At 45.3% G+C, this 23451-nt stretch overlaps 1 long non-coding RNA gene across 1 annotated transcript in view; it reads left to right on the top strand.

The window, feature by feature from the left end:
* The first annotated feature begins 1477 nt into the window (after positions 1–1477).
* The window catches only part of LOC123727888 (uncharacterized), a 39023-nt gene continuing 17049 nt past the window's right edge, over positions 1478–23451 (top strand). The window contains exons 1-2 of the long non-coding RNA XR_006759847.1: positions 1478–1674; positions 20845–20926. This is a non-coding gene — a long non-coding RNA (uncharacterized lncRNA). The remainder of the gene's footprint in view (positions 1675–20844; positions 20927–23451) is intronic.

Genomic DNA, 23451 nt, shown 5'->3' with positions numbered 1-23451 from the left:
GGCAGACTGCTGAAGTCACTAGAATTAATAAACCCTCTGGCAGACTGCTGTAGTCACTAGAATGAATAACATCCTCAGCAGACTGCTGTAGTCACTAGAATGAATAACACCTCTGGCAGACTGCTGTAGTCACTAGAATTAATAACATCCTCGGCAGATTGCTGTAGTCACTAGAATGAATAACATCCTCGGCAGACTGCTGTAGTCACTATAATGAATAACATCTCTGCCAGACTGCTGTAGTCACTAGAATGAATAACACCTCTGGCAGACTGCTGTAGTCACTAGAATGAATAACATCCTCGGCAGACTGCTGTAGTCACTAGAATGAATAACATCCTCAGCAGACTGCTGTAGTCACTAGAATGAATAACATCTCTGGCAGACTGCTGTAGTCACTATAATGAATAACATCTCTGACAGACTGCTGTAGTCACTAGAATGAATAACATCTCTGGCAGACTGCTGTAGTCACTAGAATGAATAACGTCCTCGGCAGACTGCTGTAGTGACTAGAATGAATAACATCTCTGACAGACTGCTGTAGTCACTAGAATGAATAACATCCTCGGCAGACTGCTGTAGTCACTAGAATGAATAACATCCTCGGCAGACTGCTGTAGTCACTAGAATGAATAACATCTCTGGCAGACTGCTGTAGTCACTAGAATGAATAACATCCTCAGCAGACTGCTGTAGTCACTAGAATGAATAACATCCTCGGCAGACTGCTGTAGTCACTATAATGAATAACATCTGGCAGACTGCTGTAGTCACTAGAATGAATAACATCCTCGGCAGACTGCTGTAGTCACTAGAATGAATAACATCTCTGGCAGACTGCTGTAGTCACTAGAATGAATAACATCCTTGGCAGACTGCTGTAGTCACTATAATGAATAACATCTCTGGCAGACTGCTGTAGTCACTATAATGAATAACACCTCTGGCATCTATCTATCTATCTATCTATCTATCTATCTATCTATCTATCTATCTATCTATCTATCTATCTATCTATCTATCTATCTATCTATCTATCTATCTATCTATCTATCTATCTAGCTTTAAGGCATCTATCCCTCTGTCTCTCTCTCTCTCTTTTTCTCCCCCCTTCTCTCTTACCCCTCTGTCTCTCGCTCTCTTTTTCTCCACCCTCTCTCTCACCCCCCTCTCTCTCTCTCTCTCTCTCTTTTTTCTCCCCCCCGCTCTCTCTCTCCCGCCTCTCTCTCTGTCTCTTTCTTTAGGATTCTTATAATGTTAATGAGGGGGAAGCAGGACCTCCAATCAGGGCAAAGAAAAAGGAAGAGACCAATCCCAGTGCAGACAGAGGGAAGGTATGGCTGGAGAGCGTTAGACTAGTCTAACCGTCCTCTCCTCCTCCTCCCCCCACCCCCTCATATTTCTCTTCTGGGTGGTACAACCTGGTAGACTACAAAACACCCCTCCCATGTGCCTCACTGCTCTCTGTACCAGGCTGGAGAGAGTGATCTGATTCTTCTGAAGCGCATGTCAGAGAGGAGGAGGAGGGAGGGAATGAACCAGGAAGAGCGAGCGAGAGAGAGAAGGCAGCCTCCGGTTGACAGTACATGGAGGTCTGCAGGAGCTCCAGAACCAGGAAGCATCCCTTGCTGCTGCGCCTGGTGTGTGTTCCGCCTGCTGCTATCACAAGGGGTAAGTCTGAAGGGTGCTCACACACTCTGTCACACACTCTGATACACACTCTGATACACACTCTGATATACACTCTGTCACACACTCTGATACATACTCTGTCACACACTCTGTCACACACTCTGTCACACACTCTGATACATACTCTGATACACACTCTGTCACACACTCTGATACACACTCTGATACACACTCTGATACATACTCTGATACACACTCTGTCACACACTCTGATACATACTCTGATACACACTCTGTCACACACTCTGATACATACTCTGATACATACTCTGAGACATACTCTGTCACACACTCTGATACATACTCTGATACATACTCTGATACATACTCTGATACACACTCTGATACATACTCTGTCACACACTGATACATACTCTGATACATACTCTGTCACACACTCTGATACATACTCTGTCACACACTGATACATACTCTGATACACACTCTGAGACATACTCTGTCACACACTCTGATACATACTCTGATACATACTATGATGCATACTCTGTCACACACTCTGATACATACTCTGATACATACTCTGTCACACACTCTGATACATACTCTGATACATACTCTGATACATACTCTGTCACACACTCTGATACATACTCTGATACATACTCTGCCACACACTCTGATACATACTTTGATACATACTCTGATACATATTCTGATACATACTCTGATACATTCTCTGTCACACACTCTGATACATACTCTGATACATACTCTGTCACACACTCTGATACATACTCTGATACATACTCTGTCACACACTCTGTCACACACTCTGATACATACTCTGATACATACTCTGCCACACACTCTGATACACACTCTGATACATACTCTGATACATACTCTGATACATATTCTGATACATACTCTGATACATTCTCTGTCACACACTCTGATACATACTCTGATACATACTCTGTCACACACTCTGATACACACTCTGATACACACTCTGTCACACACTCTGTCACACACTCTGTCACACACTCTGTCACACACTCTGATACACACTCTGTCACACACTCTGATACATACTCTGATACACACTCTGTCACACACTCTGATACATACTCTGTCACACACTCTGATACATACTCTGATACACACTCTGTCACACACTCTGTCACACACTCTGATACATACTCTGATACACACTCTGATACATACTCTGATACATACTCTGAGACATACTCTGTCACACACTCTGATACATACTCTGATACATACTCTGATACACACTCTGATACATACTCTGTCACACACTGATACATACTCTGATACATACTCTGTCACACACTGATACATACTCTGATACACACTCTGAGACATACTCTGTCACACACTGATACATACTCTGATACATACTCTGATACACACTCTGATACACACTCTGATACATACTCTGATACATATTCTGATACATACTCTGATACATACTCTGTCACACACTCTGATACATACTCTGATACACACTCTGAGACATACTCTGTCACACACTCTGATACATACTCTGATACATACTATGATACATACTCTGTCACACACTCTGATACATACTCTGATACATACTCTGTCACACACTCTGATACATACTCTGATACATACTCTGATACATACTCTGTCACACACTCTGTCACACACTCTGATACATACTCTGATACATACTCTGCCACACACTCTGATACACACTCTGATACATACTTTGATACATACTCTGATACATATTCTGATACATACTCTGATACATTCTCTGTCACACACTCTGATACATACTCTGTCACACACTCTGATACATACTCTGATACATACTCTGTCACACACTCTGTCACACACTCTGATACATACTCTGATACATACTCTGATACATTTGTCTGTTCATTGTCTTGCTTGCCTCAGCTGCCGTAACTTCCCAGCCTCATACACACTGGTTTATTGCCAAGCTTGACTCACTCACAACACCTAACATGTCTTGTTTTAAACAAGGTAACAGATACACCTGGATCATTTCAAATGGACAGACCTGAGAAGAGACCGTAAAACAGGCACTCCTTTTGACTAGCATGGCATCACCTGAGGGTCAAAGTTGGACCTTCGTCTTCTTAAGTTCCTCAGTCTCTTCCTTCCTTTTTCTTTGTTTCCACAGCCGGTAGAACACAGAGCACCTCCTTCTTTTTTGGAAAGATAAGAAGGAGCGTTGCTAAGAACGAAACACGGCACTCTGATAGAGAGAGGCACTTTTGCTGCATGTAATCAATTTCATACAGTGTCTGACATGTTGTCATGGAATCATTAGGCAAAATCCCCTGGAGACAAAGAGTTGCTTGAAGAGCCCAGAGCAAAGAGGGACGTCTGTGTGTTTCATTTACATCGCGTAATGGGATCAATGCTGAGAGACACACAGTTGCTGGTACACAATCAGCCTTTCACATCACACCAGCCTCCACACAGACACCTCACTCTGAAAATATCTGCCCATTTAGCTGCCCTGCCCAAAACCACTAAGTCATTTTTCTCCGAGGCATGCAGGCACAGCCCCATGTATGATGGGCCAGTGGGTTTTTATTTTCCTCCAGCGAAGACCAGAGAGAAAGAGAGAGGGGGGTAGAGAGAGAGAGGATACAGTGTTGTGGAGGGGTTGGTTGGTTAACCCTGTAGATTCAGGAGCCAGAGCGTGCTGCATTAGATGGAGTGGGAGGACATTTCACCCCTAACGTGTCCCTATTAGAGGCGCTCCTGTGTCTGTGCGGCTCAATTGACAGAGAATGGCACTTGCAATGCCAGGATCGTGGGTTGGATTCCTACTGGAGCCATACAAAAATGTATGCACACCATGCATGACTGTAATCCACTTTGGATAAAAGCATCAGCCATATTGGACTGGTGTGACCGGTCCTGGCCAGTGTGACTATGGCAGCCATGTTACAGAGTTGATGGGCCTTGACAGCTGACTGGTGGTGACTCCAGTGGTAGACAGTGATGGTGGAGAGGGGATGTGGTGGAGAGGGGATGTGGTGGTGGAGAGGGGATGTGGTGGTGGAGAGGGGATGTGGTGGTGGAGAGGGGATGTGGTGGAGAGGGGAAGTTGTGGTGGAGAGGGGATGTGGTGGTGGTGAGGGGATGTGGTGGAGAGGGGATGTGGTGGTGGAGAGGGGATGTGATGAATAGGGGAAGTGGTGGAGAGGGGATGTGGTGGTGGAGAGGGGATGTGGTGGTGGAGAGGGGATGTGGTGGAGAGGGGAAGTTGTGGTGGAGAGGGGATGTGGTGGTGGAGAGGGGATGTGGTGGTGGAGAGGGGATGTGGTGGTGGAGAGGGGATGTGGTGGTGGAGAGGGGATGTGGTGGTGGAGAGGGGATGTGGTGGAGAGGGGATGTGGTGGTAGAGAGGGGATGTGGTGGAGAGGGGAAGTTGTGGTGGAGAGGGGATGTGGTGGTAGAGAGGGGATGTGGTGGAGAGGGGAAGTTGTGGTGGAGAGGGGATGTGGTGGTGGAGAGGGGATGTCCCACCCCACAGGTTGTCTAGGAGGGGTTGTCTAGGAGGGGTTGTCTAGGAGGGGTTGTCAAGGAGGGGTTGTCTAGGAGGGGTTGTCTAGGAGGGGTTGTCTAGGAGGGGTTGTCTAGGAGGGGTTGTCTAGGAGGGGTTGTCTAGGAGAGGTTGTCTAGGAGGGGTTGTCTAGGAGGGGTTGTCTAGGAGGGGTTGTCTAGGAGGGGTTGTCAAGGAGGGGTTGTCTAGGAGGGGTTGTCTAGGAGGGGTTGTCTAGGAGGGGGTTGTCTAGGAGAGGTTGTCTAGGAGGGGTTGTCTAGGAGGGGTTGTCTAGGAGGGGTTGTCTAGGAGGGGTTGTCTAGGAGGGGTTGTCTAGGAGGGGTTGTCTAGGAGAGGTTGTCTAGGAGGGGTTGTCTAGGAGGGGTTGTCTAGGAGGGGTTGTCTAAGAGGGGTTGTCTAAGAGGGGTTGTCTAGGAGGGGTTGTCTAGGAGGGGTTGTCTAGGAGGGGTTGTCTAGGAGGGGTTGTCTAGGAGGGGTTGTCTAGGAGGGGTGCTATATGTGACATTTGGAGCTCCTTCCTGTCTCCCTCTCTCTCCGATGTCTTTACACACACATCTATCTCTCCCTTCCTTTTCATCTGAGAAAGAGATTGACTTTCTCAGACGTTTCTCCTGTTTAGCCAACACCCACTCCTTTAGTCTTTTATATTAATTGCTCAGAGGGGGATGTATAAGGATATGGTGCTATTAGATGTTTTTAGCCCAAATACATTGGGTCAGTTGAGTTTTCAGGCCCTTAAGCTTTTAATTATGCATTTTGATCAAAGGGAGTGGGAATTTGAATAGATATCTAAACCCACAGTCTACGAACTATTTAAAAAACGAATATCTGCTTAAACAACGAATGACTAGATTATATAGCAACCCCTTACAGCTATGAACAATTTCCAATACAAATGTATACACATTAATCCATATTGGTGTTAGTGTCAGGCTGGGAAATATAAGAGCCTTTATTTAGCTACCCGTAAGTTATTTATTTTATAGAGAGAGACAAATGAATTAAAACCAATATATGTATTACAGAAAATGACGACTCAATTTGATCAATCTGATATTGGAATCATCTGCCATTACTCCCTACAACAAATGATATGATGTCCATGAGCAATGTATACGCATACAGGTATGTTTGGCAAAATAATTCTGCACTAACGAATACAGCTGGTACTTTTATAGAATGGTATGGATAATGATTCTGTAGAGAGAATGTGTAAGAACTCTTTGACTTGTAGTATTACTGTGTACCATAGTCCCCCATGGTTCTTCATTCTGCTGTCAGAGGACGTATGCACTAACCAAATCATATCCCATAGCTTTGTGTTACTAGACTTGGGAATTCTAGACATAATTGTAAATCTGAAAAGGGATACTAAGTATTATAAAACAAGAAATTATTCAAACGTCACATGCAATTATCACAATTATTGGACTTTTACTGTAATTTGATCAAATTCAACTTAAATGCTTTGGCATCCCTCTCATCCACTCATAGCCCTCCGCACTGCAACAGATATCAGCCTCATTCTTGCTATGCAGAGTTTGTCGTTGTAATGCATTTATGTGCATAGTACTCAGCCATGCAGTCTGTGAAGTGCTTGGGCTAGCCGCTATATGCTGGAAAATCCTTGGGTGTGGTGGCATTGCTCACTTTGTCCTGAGGACATTGGACAGTAGATTTACCACGCAAATAGCCAGTGACATAACACATTGTAAGTGTACTATAATGCATTATAAAGGACATTATAAAGCATTATACATATGTACTTCATAGAAAGTGGAGTCACTGTACCCGTAGCCTTTTCCATGCCCTAGCAGGCCTGTCTATGTACTGTCATGGTTTGGCCATTCATTCATCAGGGAAATACGGCGTTTTTCAAATGCTGTTCCTTTTCTTCACAATTTCTGTCTTGTTCATATGAGCTCATATATATAGTTAGACTGTCTTGTACACATTCCATATAGGATTTGATTTACATTTAAAAATATATATATATTAAATGTTTTGCATGCACCAATTATTATTTTATTTTTTAAACTGATATCCAATTGCTGGTGCAGATAGAACAATCGACATTAAAATGAGGAAGTAGACCAGGAGGTTAACTAGACCTATTGCATAGTTGTGAATATATTTGAAATAATAATCTAAGCGTCCGTGTTACACTTCATTCCACTGCTAGGGATATTTCACTATCCCACAGTAATAACCAACCATATCCACTAATTATAGTTATCCAAGCCTATACACGCTGTATTATAGTCCATTCCACTGCTAGGGATATTTCACTATCCCACAGTAATAACCAACCATATCCACTAATTATAGTTATCCAAGTCTATACACGCTGTATTATAGTCCATTCCACTGCTAGGGATATTTCACTATCCCACAGTAATAACCAACCATATCCACTAATTATAGTTATCCAAGTCTATACACGCTGTATTATAGTCCATTCCACTGCTAGGGATATTTCACTATCCCACAGTAATAACCAACCATATCCACTAATTATAGTTATCCAAGCCTATACACGCTGTATTATAGTCCATTCCATGGCAAGGGTTTCTAAAAACATATTTCTTTAGACATGGTAATACACTTAACCTTGCATACTAGCCCGTCCAATGTATACGCAGAAGAATGAACATAGACGGTTGCAAGATGTGTTAGTGAGTGAGGAGGCAGTGTGGGGGGCGCATGGTATGTTATGGTGGGGGTTCAAATCCTTTGTTCTCTCAGAGGGCATGTGGAACAAAGGCAGTTGGGAACTAATGAATTAGATTTTTAATGAGAGAGCTTACAACACCGTTTATTCTGTCACTGCCTTTCACAAATTTCATGAACTAAAATACACGCATGTTGTAAAATAGTGTATATTGAAAATGGAGAAATAACTCCTCAGAAAAGAGTTGTTAGTAAATCCCACCGCGTACATTTTACTAGTAGATTAGAGACAGAATGACATAGATATGATTGTTTATATGTGTTTATTTTGACGATCATCCTCCAATGATAACATGTAGAGAGAGAGACATATCAAACATGTTCAGTAACTGGATTCTAATGGTTCCATGAATTATATGGTACAAATATAACATACAGTATACAACACATACATATTTATGTTTACAAAATCATACAGAATGAAATTAGTCATAAAAAAAAATCCGGTCTGTTAATTATCTATAGGAGAATTCACATTTGACATTTAATGTAAAAAATTCTTAGAATCTTTCCAACATAGCAATGTACAACATAAGCGTTACTATACTGTGTGCGTGTGTGTGTGTGTGTGTGTGTGTGTGTGTGTGTGTGTGTGTGTGTGTGTGTGTGTGTGTGTGTGTGTGTGTGTGTGCATGTGTGTGTGTGTGCATGTGTGTGTGTGCGTATGTGTGTGTGGGTTTGTGCATCTTCCATATGTACAATTCATCCCTCTACATTTCTCACTGTTAGAACATTTAGATGGATGGAAATGTAATGAAATAAAAACTATTTTGATTGACTACTGAAATCTGCAGCAACAATTAAAAACACAAAAGGAGAATCAGTCGGTGGAGAAATATGGAGGTGTTTGTTAAGTAGTAGTCTGCCTTGCTGCCACTGCTAGCTGCTTAGAGATTTATCCCCAATCTGAATGGTCTGGGTAAAAAGACTCTGCGTCCCAAATGACACCCTATTTAGTCCAGCCGGCCCAGCTGTGTGGAGTCAGTGGACGGGGTGAAATCCCTCCAGTCAGCAGAAAGTGGTGGTGGCTAGGCTTGCCCTTCCCTTCCATGTCTCCCTCTTCTTTCCTCCATGTTAAAACAGCGACGCTCCTATTCCATATAATGGAAGCATTAACATGTGTTAATAATGCAGCTGGGGTAAGTTTCTGGAGTCGTGCGTTCCCCTAGGGGCTGGTAAAACAGATGTGGGCTATATCCTCTTTGCTACCTTCTGATGGCTGTCGACCAGGACTGGGGGACAAGGGGACTGGGGGACTGGGGGGCTGGGGGACTGGGGGGCTGGGGGGCTGGGGGGGACTGGGGGGCTGGGGGACTGAGGGGACTGGGGGGACTGGGGGGCTGGGGGACTGGGGGGCTGGGGGACTTGGGGGCTGGGGCACTGAGGGGACTGGGGGGACTGAGGGGACTGAGGGGACTGGGGGGGCTGGGGGACTGGGGGGCTGGGGGACTGGGGGGGCTGGGGGACTGAGGGGACTGGGGGGGCTGGGGGGACTGAGGGGACTGGGGGGGCTGGGGGACTGGGGGGGCTGGGGGTCGAGTAGGTTCCTGTTTGTTTTCGCTAGTAGCTAGCCCTCTGGTGAAACAGAAATACACACTTATACAGTAGTAATACACACACTCACTCCATGCACGCACACACATACACATAACATGCACGCAGAAATACACACACACACACACACACACACACACACACACACACACACACACACACACACACACACACTTACAAACACACATTGACATACTATATACTTACAAGCACACTCACTCTCACACACATCACATGATCATATGGGCTGTGAGGGAGAGTCTTTTTGTGGAGCACATATGCTGAGAGAGAGAGAGAGAGAGAGAGAGAGAGAGAGAGAAGGAAGAGAGAAAGCGAGAGAGAAAGCGAGAGAGAGAGAGAGGAAGAGAGAAAGCGAGAGAGAGCGAGAGAGAGAGAGAGGAAGAGAGAAAGAGAGAAAGAGAGCGAGAGAGACTGTATGCACAGGGTGGGATTCCGAGCGGTGATGGAGGGGAGGATGGTGCTGGGGGTAGACTGTTGCTCCAGCATATTTCCATCCATCCAGAGAGAGAGAGAATTTAGAGAGAGCTAGAGAGAGAGAGACATAGAGAGAGAGGGGGAGAGAAAGAGAGAAGCAGAGAGAGACAGAGAGAGAGAGAGACAGAGCAAGCTGTGTGTGTGGGAGAACAATGATGGGTTCTCTCTCGTCTGCCTGTTCATATAGTGTGTATCTACTCTCATGTTCTGGTAAAGGAAGGTAGGACCCTTTTATCTCTCTTTGTACTGGCTGTGGCTGATACGCACAGGGTTGTCGTTCCTAGTAGTGACTGTTTATCCATCTTCTCCTTTATGGAAATATTATATGTCATTGTTCTAATATTAATGTATTTTATTGTGATATTATTCAGTAATTATGAGGTAATTATTTTTGTGAACAAATACTGTCTTTATGTCTGAAGAGAAAAATCCATAGACATTTAAAATCTTTTTGATTGGGCAATATCAATTATATGATTCGTAAGATCTCAAGATTCGTCCATAAGATTCTATTATTTTTGTTACGAGTTGATTCTCTAACCTTTTGTGACAACCTGTCTGGCAGGGAGTCACATAGTCCAGTGAGCCATAGGAGTTCATTATCTGCCATCAAGTTATTCCATCAATGACTTTTGCAATTTGTCATATGTCAATATGACATGCATATTGGCTGTGAGGGCTTCAACACATATTCAAAGAGGCATACCCTCAGTCCCAATTTGTTGAAGCATTTTAGAACAAGGTCCCCAAAGGAACCTCCATTCTTCATTGTCTTCCAACGCTTCCATAGCCCACATGTGGTAGTTAGTAAAATATGCACCGGTACATTTCCATATCAAAGGTGCTACGGCACCAATGGAGCTATTACTGACCATATATTCTCCATAATAATTATTGTGCAGGCTAATATTAGCTGCCGGCAGTGGGTTGGGGCAGAACAGAGGAGATGGTATGGCAGAGTATGACAGAGTCAACGTGGAGTCATTTTCACATGCTTCACTGGGCTGTGCAGACAGACACCTCTCCTCACCTCGGCAGGGACAGGACAGGAAGACTGACGAGTCTTTGGTTGACGTATACAGATGTAGGATATTCATTTGAGACAGTTTGCTACAGCAGGAAAATAATCCTGCAGCAACAGAAAATGTTCATTATTATGTGGATTATAATTAATGGTCATTTTTTGCAGGGTTGTCACATTTTTCGTCAGGGAAAATTAAGTCTGAAATGTCAACTTTGAAATTACAAACTTCAGAAGCCTTTTTAAAACACAAATACACTACAAGTTTTAAATGTCCTGCATTGCAGAAAAGTTATCCTGCAAAAGGGTGATCACATTAAGATCCTACATCTGTACACCAGTATTTCTCAAGTTCTTTTTTACCACGAACCGGCATGCTCTGGTCCCTCTTGTGTCAGGGACCGATAAACTGTGATTTCTCCTCCTTGACTAAATCAGGGATCAGCCAGCAACATCCCGCGGACTGGCACCGGCCCGTGGACCGGAGGTTGAGGAACACTGCTATACAGTATATTACCATGTGGCTCAGACTTGTGGCCGTATTTATCAAGCGTCTTAGAGTAGACGTACTGATCTAAGAGTATGTCCCTCCTGTCCATCTAATCTTATTCATTGTGATTTGAAAGGTAAAACTGATCTTAAATCAGAACTCCTCTGAGACGCTTGATATACAGTCCCTGCTATCTACAATCTAGAATACACTCTTAGAAAAAAAAGGTGCTATCTAGAACCTAAAAGCGTTCTTCGGCTAACCCTTTCTTCGAATAACCCTTTTTGGTTCCAGGTAGAACCCTTTTCACAAAGGGCTGTACATGGAACCAAAAAGGGTTCTCCTATGGGGAAAGCCGAAGAACCCTTTTGGAACCCGTTTTTCTAAGAGTGTACCTCATGCTGTTTCTTACAGTAGGATAGGAAGCCTTTCATCACGATCCATCTCTGCTTCGTTAACCCCAGGTAGTTAACCCCAGGTAGTTAACCCCAGGTAGTTAACTCCAGGTAGTTAACCCCAGGTAGTTAACCCCAGGTAATACACCCCAGGTAGTTAACCCCAGGTAATTCACCCCAGGTAGTTAACCCCAGGTTTTCTGTCTGTGCCAGGTAGAGGTCAAGATCTCATTTGACTCTGCATTAAACAATCCTATCGTGGGGTAAACGTGAGATTTAACCTATATACTGACTGAGCCTTAGTACGCATCCCAAATGTTGCCCTATTCCATATATACTACATAGAGCTCTGGTCAAAAGTAGTGCACTACAGTGCCTTTGGAAAGTATTCAGACCCCTTGACTTTTTCCACATTTTGTTAAGTTACAGCCTTATTCTAAAATTGATTAAATCGTTTTTTTCCCTCATCAATCTACACACAATGCCCCATAATGACAAAGAAAAAACAGGTTTTTAGAAATGTATGCTAATTGTTAAAAATAAAACATTTAAATATTACATTTACATAAGTATTCACACCCTTTACTCAGTACTTTGTTGAAGCAACTTTGGCAGCGATTACAGCCTCGAGTCTTCTTGGGTATGACGCTACAAGCTTGGCACACCTGTATTTGGGGAGTTTCTCTTATTCTTCTCTGCAGATCCTCTCAAGCTCTGTCAGGTAGGATGGGGAGTGTTGCTGCACAGCTATTTTCAGGTCTCTCCAGAAATGTTCGATCAGGTTTAAGTCCGGGCTCTGGCTGGGCCACTCAAGGACATTCAGAGACTTGTTCCGATGCCACTCCTGCGTTGTCTTGGCTGTGTGCTTAGTGTCGTTGTCCTTTTGGAAGGCGAACCTTCGCCCCAGTCTGAGGTCCTGGGAGCTCTGGAGAAGGTTTTCATTACTGTACTTTGCTCTGTTCATCTTTGCCTCGATCCTGACTAGTCTCCGAGTCCCTGCCGCTGAAAAACACCCCCACAGCCTGATTCTTCCACCACCATGCTTCACTGTAGGGATGGTGCCAGGTTTCCTCCAGACATGACGCTTGGCATTCAGGCCAAAGAGTTCAATCTTGGTTTCATCAGACCAGAGAATATTGTTTCTCATGGTCTGAGAGTCTTTAGGTGCCTTTTGGCAAACTCCAAGCGGGCTGTGCTGCAGACATTTTTTGGTACCCTTCCCCAGATCTGATCCTCGACACAATCCTGTCTCGGAGCTCTACGGACAACTCTTTCGATCTCATGGCTTGGTTTTTGCTCTGACATGCACTGTCAACTGTGGGACCTTATATAGACGTGTGTGCCTTTCCAAATCATGTCCAATCAATTGAATTTACCACAGGTGGACTCCAATCAAGTTGTAGAAACATTTCAAGGATGATCAATGGAAACAGGATGCACCTGAGCTCAATTTCGAGTCTAATAGCAAAGGGTCTGAATACTTATGTAAATAAGGTATTTCTGTTTTTAAGTTTTTATAAATTTGCAAAAATTTCCTAACATCTGTTTTTCATTATGGGGTATTGTGTGTCCATTTTAGAATAAGGCTGTAATGTAACAAAATGTGGAAAAAGTCAAGGCGTCTAAATACTTTCCTGAAGGCACTGTATGTAGGGAATACGGTGTCATTTGGGAAGCACGCTTAGACATCTCACTATCAGATACTGAATATCCGGAAAAGCGTATAGGTTGAGGTCAAATAATTACTAATTTGTGACATACTTGGTAAACAACTAGTGTAGACTAACAGTGAAATGCTTACTTACAGACCCTTCCCAACAATACAAAGAGAACAATATAGAAAAAAATGATTACACAGGGAATAAATACACAATGAGTAACGTTAACTTGGCTATATACACGCGGTACCAGTGCTGAGTGGATGTGCAGGGGTACGAGGTAATTGAGGTAGATACAGTATGTACATATGGGTAGGGGTGAAGTCACCGAAAATTGGGGAATTGGGTTGAAAGAAATAATAGTAACTCTAAACACTTCTGAAATTCTTCAAATGTCTTTCTTGGTGTTTAGCTGACAGTTTTGACAACATTGTATAGTACATACACTGTGAAGTATCAGTGAAGCAGCCTCCTCCTCAGTGACCATGTTAATCTAGAATGGTAATGCAGCAGTCTCCTCCTCAGTGACCATGTTAATCTAGAATGGTAATGCAGCAGCCTCCTCCTCAGTGACCATGTTAATCTAGAATGGTAATGCAGCAGCCTCCTCCTCAGTGACCATGTTAATCTAGAATGGTAGTGCAGCAGTCTCCTCCTCAGTGACCATGTTAATCTAGAATGGTAATGCAGCAGCCTCCTCCTCAGTGACCATGTTAATCTAGAATGGTAATGCAGCAGTCTCCTCCTCAGTGACCATGTTAATCTAGAATGGTAATGCAGCAGCCTCCTCCTCAGTGACCATGTTAATCTAGAATGGTAATGCAGCAGACTCCTACTCAGTGACCATGTTAATCTAGAATGGTAATGCAGCAGTCTCCTCCTCAGTGACCATGTTAATCTAGAATGGTAATGCAGCAGACTCCTCCTCAGTGACCATGTTAATCTAGAATGGTAATGCAGCAGTCTCCTCAGTGACCATGTTAATCTAGAATGGTAATGCAGAAGTCTCCTCCTCAGTGACCATGTTATTCTAGAATGGTAATGCAGCAGACTCCTCCTGGAACAGTAGAACACTAGTAGTTCATCCTTATCTGACCTCCCACCAGTCCACATCTCCATGGGAACGGCTCCCACAACATAGTTCCCAGTCCACCTCTCAGTTAACACTGCAGGGGAGGTGGAAGGATACGGAAGGAGAAGTTAGACCCTACGTCCCCTATGGCCTAGAGAGCATGAGCCACCCGCTGAAAGTAACTAAGCAACTGGAGACTGCAGGGAACTAACTGTGACAGACGTGTCTGCCACATCTGCCATTCTAGGGCTTTCAGATTTAGTTTCCTATTGGAAAATGACTGGGGTTTTAACTCTGAATGGTGTAGCATGGTGTAGTCTATCAATATACACTTTGTGACTCCCCAAGCACAGTCTGTCTAGTACAGGATTCTGTTATAAAATAACTTAAAGGGTGAATGGTGAACTACCAGGAGGTAGTGGAACAAAACTGCTCTGAGGATAATAAAATACAGCTTACCCTCTCCTGCCTGCTTCAATATGCTGTCTGTGTGATACCTTGTACAAACACGCTGGAAGTATGAGTAAGACTTCTAAAAGTGAACCCATTGTCATGTTTAAAGGCAAGGTCAGGAGTGGGTCTGCTGTAGAATGGCCTTAGGATGCGTCCCAAATGGCAACCTATTCCCTACATCATCCGTTGAGCTTTAGTAGTGTACTAAATAGGAAATAGGGTTCCATTTAGGACGTAGTCTTTGTAAAAACTGATCTGGGGCCTGCTGTACTGTCATCCTCAGGGACTTTCTCACGGAATCCTTTAATGTTCTCTTTTTCAGACATGTTCTTCTCTTTGTGATTCACTAACCTTGGTACTGCAGTCATGTTGGTTTGCTGCCTGAGGACATGCTTGTTTCCGCTGCCACGTATAGATAGGAAATTTAACCAGAAACAATTACCCTGGCTTGTTTTCTCTATGCACACACACTAACAAAATAAACAGGAGACTGGCTGGGGGACTGAGGCTATAAGAATGTGATGCATTTGACACCTACAGGCCTTGTTCCATATTTTGAGAGGGGTTTCTTTTCAATGAGATGACAAGCTTTCTGCCGGAATCTGTCCTAAATGGATTTCACACTCAAGTCCTCTCAACAGGGGATTTGCTGCTGCCGGGCAAGTGAGAAAAATTCTGCCACAAAATGTCAGCGATTTCCATGCCGCCATTTGAGCCGTCTCCTATGTGGTGGGGTGGTACCAGTCAGTTTATTTATATTAGACCTGTTATTTATCACACCATACTAGTATTTAAAGAAACCAAAATACATTGTTTTAGTATGAAGAAAACATTTGGGTTGTGAACCCCAAATCTGTCCTTTTTTTACACCGCTAAGTTATTAGCTCTAAATTTAATCCACCCAGCCTTCTGCTTAGCTTCTTCTTACTCCCAGAGAGAGAGAGAGAGAGAGAGAGAGAGAGAGAGAGAGAGAGAGAGAGAGAGAGAGAGAGAGAGAGAGAGAGAGAGAGAGAGAGAGAGAGAGAGAGAGTGCTTTAATTCCTCGCTGAGGATGGCAGGTATGTTAACAGAAGATAAAAAGAGACATTAATTGAGTGACAGAGCTCGCTATGGGTTTTATCTACAAGAGTTGGTGTGTGGCTGCTTTAGGAAGCTTAAGAAACACACACACTCACATACACATCCCTTTCTCTGTTCTCCTTGCTCATTTTCTCCTTATTAAGTGAAGAGTATTCACTATGTAAATCCTGGCAGATAGAAGTCATATACCGTAACATACAAGATAAGCGTCAACCACATTTGCAAGAAACACTTACTGTAAAAATCTTTACCGCAAATCCATAGACATGCTCACACCTGACCACTGACAAGCATATGCAATAGAGGTAGACAAAAAATCTCTGTTTTCTTGCACTCATTTCAAATGTTATACTCAAACTACAACGAAGCATGTTTCATATCGAATGCCTTGTAGTTTCACAGTATTTATCTGACAGTGTAAGGAAAAGACATAGCTACAACACATAGATACTGTGTAAAACCAGACAAACCATCACAGGTGCTCAGTGTCCACACAGCTATATCCTTTCATTAGTGGAGCACACAGAGACAGAAGCCATTTTGACTGGACCCGGGAGCTTTGTCACGTTTCTATTTCAATCCATGTTTTAGACTGCCCTAATTCTGTATCCTCCTTTTAAAAAAAAAAAAAAAAGAAGCTTATTATGTGTGTTCCTCTCTGTTGTGTATTTTCAGGTTAGGGTGTTCTATGTAAAATCATTGTTTGTCCAGCAGCATATGGTTTGACAGACAATGAGGGAACGTTGAGAATAGACTGGGATTGAATTTAACTCCAACTGTCATTACTGTCACATTTAATCAGGTGAAGGGAAACAGACACTATACAGGATTTGTCTGACTGTCATTACATAGGACTGTATAAATAAGTCGTTGCTACTGAGAGTAATGCCTGTTTTGAGTGAATCCATGTTTGGAAATTTGTGAGAAGCGATAGCTAGCTAGCGGCAAACTATTGGCCCAAAGTGCTTAACCGGAAGTTAGACCCGCCCATATTTCAGTGGATAATGAGATGAATACAGCTTGTGAATTGTGTCTATAATTCCTTCAATACACCTTGTTTATATTTCCTTATTGAATCCAAGTTCAACAGTTAATATTTATGTCACGGCTGTCTGAAGAATGGGACCAAAGTGCAGCGTGTGTATCGTTCCACATTTTATTTAAACTGTGAAACTATGCAAGACATACTAATAAACAAAACAACAAACCGTGACGAAGAGGTGCAACATACACTTACTCAAAATAATCTTCCACAAACCCTAGTTGGAAAAACAACAACTTAAATATGATCGCCAATTAGAGACAACGATGACCAGCTGCCTCTAATTGGAGATCATCCCAAAAAACAACAACATAGAAATACAGAAACTAGAACCACACAACATAGAAAATTTAAACTAGACAAAACCCCCTGTCACGCCCTGACCTACTCTACCACAGAAAATAAAAGCTTTCTATGGTCAGGACGTGACAGTACCCCCCCCCAAAGGTGCGGACTCCGAACGCAAAAACTGAAACAACAAAAAAAAACAGGGAGGGTTAGGCGGCTCTGGTGCAGGACGAAGAACCTTCTCATCCCGCAGATCCTCCTGCATCGGAGGCGGTTCTGGTGTGGGACGAAGAACCCTCTCATCCTGCTTATCCGCCAGCATAGGAGGAGGCTCCGGTTCGGGGCGTAGCCCCCGCTCCACCAGCTGATCCCTCCGCTTTTGTGTCACCGGATCGCGGATCATCGCCGGAGGCTCCGGACTGCAGACCGCCGCCGGAGACTCCGGACTGCAGGCCGCCGCCGGAGACTCCGGACTGCAGGCCGCCGCCGGAGACTCCGGACTGCAGGCCGCCGCCGGAGACTCCGGACTGCAGGCCGTCTCAGGAGGTTCCGGACTGGGAACTGTAGCCGGAAGCTCCGGACTGGGAACTGTAGCCGGAAGCTCCGGACTGGGAACTGTCGCCGGAAGCTCCAGACTGGGAACTGTCGCCGGAAGCTCCAGACTGGGAACTGTCGCCGGAAGCTCCAGACTGGGAACTGTCGCCGGAAGCTCCGGACTGGGAAGACGCACTGGAGGCCTGATGCGTGGGGCTGGGGCTGGCACAGATGGCGCCAGACTGGTAACACGCACCTCAGGGCGAGTGCGGGGAGCAGGAACAGGGCGTACTGGGCTGTGGAGGCACACTGGAGGTCTGGAGCGTAGGGCTGGCACAATCCGTCCTGGCTGGATGCTCACTTTAGCCCGGCAAGTGCGGGGCGCTGGCACAGGACGCACTGGGCTGTGAATGCGCAGTGGAGACACCGTGCATATCACCGCAAAACATGGTGCCTGACCGGTCACACGCTCCCCACGGTGAGTACGGAGAGTTGGCACAGGACGTACTGGGCTGTGAAGGCGCACTGAAGACCTGGTGCGTATAGCCGGCCTCATTTGTACCGGAACTTTAACACACTTCTCGGGATGAGTACGGGGAGCTGACTCAGGTGGCATCTGACGGCTAACACGCTCCTCAGGGAAAATGCCGTGCATACTACGCCAACCCAACAGCTCTCTCTCATCACCCCCCTCAACTATCTCACAGTACTCCTCGCTCAGTCTCTCCCAATATTCCTCTTCGCTCTCAGACTCACCCCTCGGCTTCGCCGACCAACCCGTGTGCCCACCCCAAAACATTTCTTGGGGCTGCCTCTAGTGCTTCCGTTGTTGCCGTGCTAGTTCCTCGTATCGTCGCCGCTCTGCTCTCGCTGCTTTAATCTCCTCCTTCGGACGGCGATACTCCCCGGCCTGCCTCCAGGGTCCTTTCCCGTCCAGGATTTCTTCCCATATCCATTTGTCCTGACCACACTGCTTGGTCCTTTGGTGGTGGGAGATTCTGTCACGGCTGTCTGAAAAATGGGACCAAAGCGCAGTGTGTGTATCGTTCCACATTTTATTTCAACTGTGACACTATGCAAGACATACAAATAAACTAGTAAACAAAACAACAAACCATGACGAAGAGGTGCAACATACACTTACTCAAAATAATCTCCCACAAACCCTAGTGGGAAAAACAACAACTTAAATATGATCCCTAATTAGAGACAACGATGACCAGCTGCCTCTAATTGGAGGTCATCCCAAAAAACAACAACATAGAAATACAGAAACTAGAACCACCCAACATAGAACATTTTAACTAGACAAAACCCCATGTCACGCCCTGACCTACTCTACCATAGAAAATAAAAGCTTTCTTTGGTCAGGACGTGACAATTTATCTAATACCTGTACTTTATATGTGATACATTTTATTGTAAATATGTAGCAATTCCCTAGCTGATTATTAACTTGTTATTAATATAATCTAGGACAGTAGAAAGGGGAGAATGGACCTCCCTTGTAAATTTGTGAAACATTTAAAATGATAAAACATATTACTCCTTGAGGGAGTTGAGCCATGTTGACTATACTATACTATACTATACTATACTATATTGTACTATACTACAGGGTTTCCCATACCCTGTCCTGGGGCCCTCCCTGGGGGTGCACATTTAGTTTTTCCCCCCTAGCACTACACAGCTGATTTAAATAATCCAAGCTTGATGATGAGTTGGTTATTTGAATCAGCTGTGTAGTGCCTGGGCAAAAACCAAAACATGCACCCAGGGGGGCCCCAGTTACACGAGTTTGGGAAACCATGCTATACTACACTATACTAAACTATATCACACTATGCTACACTATACTACACTATACCACACTATACTATACCACACTATACTATACTACACCACACCATACTACACTGTACTACACAATACTATACTATACTACTATACTATACTATACTATATGCCCTATGGACCTACTGAACCACAGAGTCGATCATCTACTACACATATTAATGAGAGGGAAATCATTCAAACTCCATTTTGTTAGCTTTCATCCTTTAATCAATGAGTCAACTAATAAACAGTCACGCCCCAACAAGCCTGGACTAGATTGGTCCAAGCAGCAGCAGCAGCAGAGGACTATTTCACCCCAATCAATGGCCATAATCATAGGACTTACGTCTGATAGAGCGCAGTCTGTGAATGCATGATTAATGACCCTATTATCAGCCAGACAGCGTAGAGTGTCTACTGCCTGCCTGCCTGCCTGCCTGCCTGCCTGCCTGCCCGCCTGCCTGGGAGAGGAGAGGCACTGAGAGTCCTCACTGTGTCCTCACCTCCCTCCACTGTCTAAAAGAGAGGAAGAGTAGACCGCTGCTTTAGAACAATACTACTAGATATGTTAGACCAGTATTGACTGTTTTGTAGGTCTCAGTTTGATTGATACTGATACGTAAGAGGTTGAGTACAATGAATACATTCAGGTTTCATGTTTCTGTCTGTCTGTCTGTCTGTCTGTCTGTCTGTCTGTCTGTCTGTCTGTCTGTCTGTCTGTCTGTCTGTCTGTCTGTCTGTCTGTCTGTCTGTCTGTCTGTCTGTCTGTCTGTCTGTCTGTGTGTGTGTGTGTGTGTGTGTGCGTAAGTGTACTGTACGTGTACATGAGTGCGTGTGTGTTTGTTAAATGGTTCTATGTACTGTATATCACAGTGATGCCTTCACAGAACAGCGATATTTATGCACATGACAGAAATGTCTGTCTTCTTCTTTTTACAGGCTGCAGGGCTTTCATCACCACTGAATGGTATGCTGTCCTGATGTCTCTCTCAAAGCCAGGAGGACTGACGTGGCGTCAGAGGTTTGTCATCTTTCTAAAACCTCTGCTGTTCTCACTATAGAATTCTATGTCTATGGCCATTAGGGATCTGTACGAATTTGCATTAAAAGTGCAGTGACTTCTTTCACTTACTAATGAGAACGAATGGCAAGTCAATCCTACAGTAAATTTCCCTCTATGCCTTCTGCTTCATGAAATGTATGGTAGTAATTTATTGTGTCTATGGGTTTGGAATTGAAGCAAAATGTAGCAGCTAAATGAAAGGTTCCAGAATACATCCTTTTTTCATACAAATGTATTCAGAGATATTGTTGCAGAGAAGTGTGTATCATTCGTTATGAATTTTTCATCACAATAGTAATTATTTAAATTCATGACATTTTACTATAAAACTTGCTAAGAGCTACATCATCATACCTACATTTCACAGCAAATATGTATATCTATTTTTAAAGACAAACCTACTTGAATCAATGTAATGAATCAGATTGATTGCTTCATACGAGTGAACCAACCCTTTGGTTTTTACTGTAATGTATGTGAGTGTCACGCCCTGACCATAGAGAGCCTTTTATTCTCTATGTTGGTTAGGTCGGGGTGTGACTAGGGTGGGTAATCTAGGTTATTCTATTTCTATGTTGGCCTGGTATGGTTCCCAATCAGAGGCAGCTGTTAATCGTTGTCTCTGATTGGGGATCATATTTAGGCAGCCATTTCCCCACTGTGTTTTGTGGGATCTTGTTTTGTTTTTGTGTAGTTGCCTGTGAGCACTCCAGAACGTCACGTTTCGTTTGTTCGTTTATTGTTTTGTATTTGCTGAAGTTTCACATTATAATAAAGATGTGGAACGCTACGTACGCTGCGCCTTGGTCCAGTTCTTACGACGATCTTGACAGAAGATCCCACCACAACAGGACCAAGCAGCGTGCCCAGGAGGAGAAGGTATCCTGGGCTTGGGAGGAGATCAAGGAGGAGAAGACATCCTGGACATGGGAGGAAATCATGGAGGGACACGAAAGCCTTCCTTGGAAGCAGACGCAAGGTGATAAGGGAGGACAGCGATGACGCCGGGGTTCGCGGCCACAAGGAAAGCCCAAAGGACAGCCCCCCAGAGCGAACCAGAGCCAATCTGGGAGAAGAGGGAGAAATTGGAGGAGAGTGAACGGAGAGAGTCAGAAACAGTCAGTGAGTTGATGGAGAAATTGGAGGAGAGAGAAATGAGAGAGTTGTTGTGTTGGTGTATGATGCATGTCATTCGCCCTAAGGAGCGTGTTATCTGTTTGATGCCACCTGAGTCAGCTCTCCATACTCGTCCTGAGGAGCGGGCTAGCAGTCTGGTAAAAACTGTGCCGGCTCCACGCACCAGGTCTCAAGTGCGCCTCCACAGCCCAGTACGTCCTGTGCCAGCTCTCCGCACTCGCCTTAAGGAGCGTATCATTTGTCCGGTACCATGTGTGCCGGCTCTACGCACCAGGTCTCCAGTGCGACTCCACAGCCCAGTACGTCCTGTGCCAGCTCCCCACACTCGCCGTGCGAAGTGTGTCATCGTTCCGGTACAATTTGTGCCGGCTCTACGCACCAGGTCTCCAGTGCGCCTCCACAGCCCAGTACGTCCTGTGCCAGCTCCTCGCACTCGCCCTGAAGAGCGTGTCACCAGTCCGGTGCAACCTGTGCCGGTCCCACGCATCAGGCCTCCAGTGCACCTCCCCAGTCCGGCATGTCCTGTGCCTTCTCCCAGCACTCGCCCTGAAGTGCGTGTCACCAGTCCGGTGCCACCTGTACCGGCTCCACGCACTAGGCCTCCAGTGCGCATCAACAGTCCAGAGCTTCCAGCAACAGTCCCCAGTCCAGAGCTTCCAGCAACAGTCCCCAGTCCAGAGCTTCCGGCGAAGGTCCCCAGTCCAGAGCTTCCGGCAACGGTCCCAAGTCCAGAGCTTCCGGCAACGGTCCCTAGACCAGAGCTTCCGGCAACGGTTCACAGTCCAGAGCTTCCAGCGACGGTTCACAGTCCAGAGCTTCCGGCGATGGTTCACAGTCCGGAACCTCCTACGACGGTCCACGTCCGGAACCTCCTACGACGGTCCACAGTCCGAAACCTCCTACGACGGTCCACAGTCCGGAACCTCCTGCGACGGTCCACAGTCCGGAACCTCCTGCGACGGTCCACAGTCCGGAATCTCCTACGACGGTCCACAGTCCAGAACCTCCTACGACGGTCCACAGGCCGGAGCCCTCCTTTGCGCCGGTGCCCAGTCTGGGTACGGTGTCCAGTCCAGCTCCATGGCCAGAGCCTTCCTCTGCGCCGATGCCCAGTCCAGGCACGGTGTCGAGTCCAGCTCCAAGGCCAGAGCCTTCCTCTGCGCCGGTGCCCAGTCCAGGCACGGCGTCCAGTCCCACTCCTTGGCAGGAGCCTTCCTCTGCGCCGATGTCCAGTCCAGGCACGGTGTCCAGTCCCGCTCCAAGGCCGGAGCCTTCCTCTGCGCCGGTGCCCAGTCCAGGCACGGCGGCCAACTCAGCTCCATGGCCGGAGCATTCCTCGGCGCCGG

The sequence above is a fragment of the Salmo salar genome, chromosome ssa02 (genome assembly GCF_905237065.1).
Source record: "Salmo salar chromosome ssa02, Ssal_v3.1, whole genome shotgun sequence".
Taxonomy (NCBI): Eukaryota; Metazoa; Chordata; class Actinopteri; order Salmoniformes; family Salmonidae; genus Salmo; species Salmo salar.
The sequence above is the reverse complement of the archived record's forward strand: the minus strand, read 5'-3'. Positions and strand labels throughout refer to the sequence as shown.